At 43.7% G+C, this 6,460-nt stretch overlaps 1 protein-coding gene and 1 long non-coding RNA gene across 2 annotated transcripts in view; both read left to right on the top strand.

Moving 5' to 3' along the window:
* The window catches only part of pof1b (POF1B actin binding protein), a 19,643-nt gene that overhangs the window by 11,943 nt on the left and 1,240 nt on the right, over nucleotides 1–6,460 (top strand). The gene's annotated exons all lie outside the window — the stretch shown is intronic.
* LOC109517789 (uncharacterized) lies at nucleotides 3,952–4,730 on the top strand. Its single transcript, XR_002168612.1, has 3 exons — nucleotides 3,952–4,030; nucleotides 4,253–4,366; nucleotides 4,683–4,730. It is a non-coding gene; the product is annotated as an uncharacterized LOC109517789 (long non-coding RNA).

The following is a 6,460-nucleotide window of genomic DNA, read 5'->3' as shown; positions in this document are numbered from 1 at the left end:
ACCCACACACACACACACACACACACACACACACACACAAAGACGCTAAGTGATTTTCAAGTGGCTTCTTTTTCAATGAACCAGTGTGAGGGACTACCGGCAAGGGTCAGCAGTGAGTTCTGATGAGCAGGGTAGAGAGGCAACTCTGGATCATGGCTTCAAATAACAAAGTCACACCATAGGTGGTGTTCAGCTGCAGTGCTCCCCCCTGTTTCTCCACCCCACGCACGAGAGCATCTGACATAGAAGTGAATCAAGTCATGAAATGGGAAAAGACTCCATAGGATTTTAAAAAAAACAAAAAAAAAACGTTGTACGCCATGAGGATTGTCCGGGAAGGTGTGCGTCAATGTGACTTTTGACCTCAATGGCATCAGATGTCATACAAAAACTGGAAGGTTCTTTGATTTAACCAAGCCTTTAAAAACTAAATCTCGGAATTATAACGAGTATATCGTTTAACTGTATCCAGATTAAAAGCTAAATCACCATGTATTTATTCAGTGCACAGAGAACAATACGTAAGTACAGACCGTAACAGTCATGGGCGAGTACCAATACCGGCTTTATTTTAAGGTATCGAGTACACACGAGGAGGCCGATACCCGTCACCGGCGCCCTCTTGTGGATGTATTATCAGGACTTAAATAGCATTTACGACTGACTAAATGTTTTTCTAAGTGAACTGCAATCCATGTCATTACTGTCAAATGTCCACTGAAAAAAAAAATTCTCTAACTACGTGCATGTTTATAGAGTTTGCGTTAATACCTCGCATCATTAGGGTTTTGCTACCAAAATATATACATCTCTTTGCTGAGTCAATTTCTGCATGGCTGACAGTCTTTTTGTCTTTTTAATTCCATCCATGTCCGTCCCGTCATATGCCCATTAAGATGCAATTTCTATAAGCCTGCGTATGTTTACGTTAATGCTTGGACGGCATTATTAGTGAGTTGCCAGCAAACTGTATACATTTATTGACTAACTCAGTTTGGATGGTCGGATGATTTTCTCCATTACGGTGTTTCATGCATGTACTTATTTTTACACATTTACTGCTATCATCAATTGAGAAAATAGAATGTTGTCATTATTCAGTACGTAACAAGGTCTATCTTTTTCCTGTTGAGTGGACATCGTGTGGATAATACAAAGTGCTGTACTCACTTGTTGCATAATCTTACTTACTATGAATGAATAATATTTACACTCTGGATAGTTTTATGTTCTGATATTTTGTCTTTAATTCATTTAATATTTTTTTCTTTTTTTGAATAGGTTAAAAATAAATCAATACGTATCCGTATCGACTGATATGAAATGCATTGTCATATATTTTTCAACAGTAACAACCCTGCCCCCTATTTTCCTTCTTCACCGTGCCATGCTTAACAGTTCACGGTTGAACCTGTACTATTTTCAAGGAATGACTAAAACTCAGTTTTGTTTTTACACTTTTGTTAATTTATTACAAATGAATTCTGAGTGAGTTGCTTGGTGTTTGAATTTTTTTGTGTGCGTATTGCAGGGTCACTGTCCTGTTTTTTTGTTGTTTTTTTTGTCAGAAATAAATGAAAGGCCTTTTTTAAAAAATGATCTGTCATTGCTTTATGAGAAATGGTATGCATCAAAAATAGTGGTATCAGTGACTTGGTATCTGGAAGTACTCATACCCGTTTGGAAAAAAAGTGGTTTCAAATTTCCCAAATAAATAAGGAAAATAACTAACTCACAGTTGTATCCATGCCATCCACGACTTCTGAGGTTTACACTTTCACAGAATCTAATAAAAGGCCGCCCGGTTATGCTGCAAATTAAGTCAACCGCAAAAAAGGAGCCCAAGCAAGATCGGTCAGCACTGTCAGATGTTGATCTTCAAATTCTCAATAGAGAAGCACAAGATTATTTTGCCGTCAGAAATAATCCGAAGAAAAAAGGAAAATGCAACACCTTTGCAAGACATGGGGCAATTTTACTTTTATTCTTTCAGGAAAATTCCTCCAACCATTAAAAAAAAGAAACTGTGCAGTTAATATCATAAAAAGCTAATTTACATTCACCCTTGTTCACAGTCAAATGTCACCCACACACTCACCGCATTCTGAGTGCTTTGAGCGCACAATCACACACGCGTGCACAAATGCAGGCACATAACCAGTTATGTTGACGAAATTAGGGTAAACGAATTTCTATTTAAAACGTGGAACTTTTTTTTTCCCCAAGGGTTATATCAAATGTAAACCGTAAAGGGGACTGCTATTTGAGAAAAAGGAAATGAACTATCGGGGACATCAATGATTGATGTTCTAAAACAGCTGCAGACACTTTGTACCTGAGAGAAAGCAGACTGGCGTCATTCTCTCTTCAGGTCAGGCAGCGGGGCCATGGAATGAGGTCATGGCAGCTCTGTAGGGCTTGTTGGATGCCCCATCGACTGCTTGTCACTACACTCGAAGTTCTCCTACAAATGAAACCCGTCCCGAGTGAATTCTACTGTGCACAGTATAAAGTGGCATGTGAGGAACTGGCACAAAAAGTGAAGCTCAAGCATTGAGCTTCATTGTAATCCTTCCTCACCCTTGCCTCACACGTTACGAGACTCAAATCGATTATGCAGGCCGTACCGACGGTATGTAGGCCTCGTGAATTAATTATGAGGCGTGACAGCGGAAGAGGGGGTTAAAAAAAAAAGAAAGAATGAAAATGCTTACACATTTCAGCTGTGAGATGGCCTAAAAAAGGTCAAATCGCAATGTGAATTTCATCCCTCTAAGGACTCAAACATACTCAAATATCAATGCGTTAAGTTACGTAAAATTTGAGCAAAATGCCCCATAAAAAATGCCCAATGCGAACGTTATCTTACCATGTTGATGTCCCCCAGTCTCCACTTTGCCCTAAAGTCTCTACTTGGATAACATTTGTCTTTGCTCCAAAAAGAATCAATAGAGGAAACCTTTGTTCTTTTGCCATTTTTTTCATTTGTTGGCGCATCTCGTTCCGACTGGAGTGCTGCGTCATTTTTCCCTTCAGTCAGCGCAGTGGAAAAGTGTCATACGTGTACTACGCACGTTTTCTTCGTTATCCTGCAGAAATCGGGTAGTAGCCTGGTAACTCCAATTCATTTCCAATACACAAATGCAAATAATGTGACCCCCAAAAAGTGTTTGATAACAATTGGGCACCCCTTATCATTATGGCATTGATATAAACAAATCTAATATTGACTTTCTGATTTACCCTACTGTAAATCCTCTCTCTCGCTCTTTTTTTTTTAATGACTTTATAGGCCTTAAATGAACTCACATGCCATTCAAACTCTGTACTCCTCATCTCGGCCACATGCAATTTCTTCTGTGCCTGACGGATACATCCATGCTCATAAGGCCACTGTGTTTGTGCTTTGCCACCATTTTGACCCTCCCTTCCCCATCCAAAGCCTGCCAGGCCTATCGACCCCCTTTTACAGCAGAAACCGTGCCCCGCATGCCCAGGGGGCTCTGCAGCCAACTGGAGCTCCCTGTTGTATTGTAAGTTACATCACCGGGTCGGGAAAATATGATTTAGACATCTTTAGCGAAGCTAATGTTGATGCCGCCATTTTCTAATTCGAAAAGACCTCCTTAATTCACCTCAAAGGCTTGAGATTAAACTTCAAATTCCACACATTAACGATTCAACAGTGTGCGATGATAGCAAACGGATCGATAAGTCTGTAAACGTGTATTAAAAAAGGGGATGATTCAAGCCACATACTGTGAAACATTAAAACACGAATAAAGTCGACCAATTCATTTACCTTGCCTTCGCCAGTCATAATCACACGTGCCTCGCAGGAGTGAACAGCAGCGAAACTTCCGCTTTTGACTGTGTCTCTTCAAAATAAAACCGGATGTACACACTGTACATCAATAACGTCTTTGTCATTAACTTGACAAAGTTAATGACATTTGGTCCATGATGATGCGTGACTGCTTTTTTGTACACGGGTACACTGATTTTCCCAGGCAAGAATGACTACGAAATGGTCATTATCATTATTGATCTGGGCTCAAACGTTGATCACTGCTGCCTGCTTCAAACAAAGTTTGAAGTACTTTGGATGGGGGCAGTGTAAATTGTCAGAGTTATGGTATAGTTCCATTCTGAGGGCAACTACGCACTGGATTCGCTGTCGTTATCAAGTAACCCCACGTTTGCCTTTAAGGTCAGCGGTTTCTATGGCGACTGTGATGTGTTGTATGCTCAGATAACGTACATCACAGGGACTCAAGGAGCCTTTCCAGACAGCCTTCTGGTCTCTGGAAAAAAGACTGAACACTTTTTCCGCCAGGAAACTGAAACCAGTCTGTGGAGCCTGAAGGTACACTCCCTCCCATGTGCTAATAATGGTGGGTGGGACGAAATTGACCTTGAGTTAGGTTCAGGGGTGCTGCTTTCTTACAACTCCTGAGTGATAACCACTCCATCCTTATCCCTCTCGTTCTCCCCAAAGTCGGAAGTACGGTCAAGTCGAGTATCTCTCCTGTTTGACTTGCCAACGTGCAGATTTTCCAATGTAAACAAATGTAAACCGTGAAGTCATGTATTTCAGGTCGAAGACCAGCCGAGTCTCATGAATACCAAGTCAAAGTCAGGTCTAACCTCAAAGGTCTAACCTCGATGTCGCCTCTCGTCAGACGTCGGAAACGTACCAGCAAGAGACCGGAATAGCAGTCAGGATGGCCATGAAGCTCCAGTTGAGCTCTCTTGACCACCTCCTCCAAGTAGGATCGAAAGATGTCTCGAGAGAATCTTCACGAGGTTCTCATGAGTTCTGTTCTCCAGCTCCAGCAGTTCCAGTGGTGTTACACCAGACACCCCTCGGACCAGGTTGTGTACTCGGCCGATAAGCTGATGTTTGTGGACATGTTGAAGGGGATGTTCTGTCTGGACGCGTCTCTTCGGATGATGCCCCGCCAGGTTTCAGATAAGCAGTTTATCAGCATGAGCCACCTGTGGCCTCACTTTGCCATCAGCCCCCAGTAAGTCCCCCCAGCCACTCCCCGAAAAAAAAAAAATCACCTTATTGGATTCCTGGCTAATTGCAGGTTTCTTTGTCGCACAGTGTTCGGTTTTGCTGCGGAATAATGGCTGCCTGTGACTCTAAGGAGCCTCATGGTAAAAAGAAGGAAGTGTTTCCGCAGAATCTGGGCAACCGTGTCTGCAACAAGAAGCAGTCGGGACAGAAGGAGAAAACCAAGGATGGTGGTGAGGCGGGACAAGAAATTACCCATCCCAAAAAGCGAAAGAATGACGCCGGCTGTCAGCCCAGGTAGGCTCAACGGCAAAGGTCATCATCATTATCAACATGGAACCCTTGGCCCTTACTTTTAGAATAATCGTTTTCCAGAAAAAACAGTTGCATGGCTGACCACCTCTACGTGAGACGTCTGGCGGACTCGGTGCAACCAATCCAAACTCGGTCCAAGGTCTCCAAGAATGCAAGGCAGCATCTTGACATTCACAGCGGCATCTGAAACAAAATCAAGGGTGTGGCTGAGAAAGGACGCCAGGAGGGTTCAAGCCCTGGAAAAGGAACGGAAGGCTATTGCAACCACGTCCGACTTCCCCAGCCCTCAACTCCAACCTCCTCGCTAGCATACCCCAATATCGAGCCCTGACCCCTTCGCCTCTGAAATGGAATCAAATGTATGGTCCGATGGACGTGAGGATGGTTCGGCAACTGGAAGGGAACAGCATCTCAACCACGCCTTTCCCTAACTCTGACCCTGACCTCCCTGAAAGCTAATCCGAGATGAAATCCAGAGTGTGGCTCAGGAAGGACACCTGGAGGATTCAGGCACAGGATCAAGAACATTCCAACCATCCTTTACCCTTACCTAGCTAACCCTTGAATTCACTAACCCTAACCCCCAACCAAGTCGCCCTCTTTTTCCCCAAAAATAAACCCCTATCATGGATTGCAGGTGATTGTGATGGAGTCTGTGCTTTGTTTTGCACTTCCCTTTGCGTAAAGTCTGATAACAGTAAAAGGATTTCAAAATAAAGGCTAACAAATGGCCAATTTTCCTCCTACTGTGACCGTGTTTGTATTTTCACAGTCGTCATCTCTCCTGATGAGCAGGCAAGAGTGAGGCCCGGGCCACTGATGCACTGGCGCTCATTAATAAAACTTTTATTCTTCGTCAGGAAATGCATTCGAGCCCCGGTGGCTGGAGCTCCTCTCAGACACAGGAAATGGCCGCTTGGCTAACAGCCAAGCGGGCTATTTCAAGGGGGAGGGAGGGTGTGCCTCATCCGGAGCCAATCAAGCCGGGCCTGGCCACTTAATGGATCAGTGTCTCGACGCATCTGCGCACCCACATATCAGCGGCAATTAGAGGGCGTGTGGGTGTGACCGGAGAAGCAGCTGGCAAAGCGAGGGGGGGGGGGGGAGAAAGCAGGTGGGAGAGTG

The sequence above is a fragment of the Hippocampus comes genome, unplaced genomic scaffold, assembly GCF_001891065.2.
Source record: "Hippocampus comes isolate QL1 unplaced genomic scaffold, H_comes_QL1_v1.1 scaffold33, whole genome shotgun sequence".
Lineage (NCBI taxonomy): Eukaryota > Metazoa > Chordata > Actinopteri > Syngnathiformes > Syngnathidae > Hippocampus > Hippocampus comes.
This window is presented reverse-complemented; position numbering and strand designations above follow the sequence as displayed.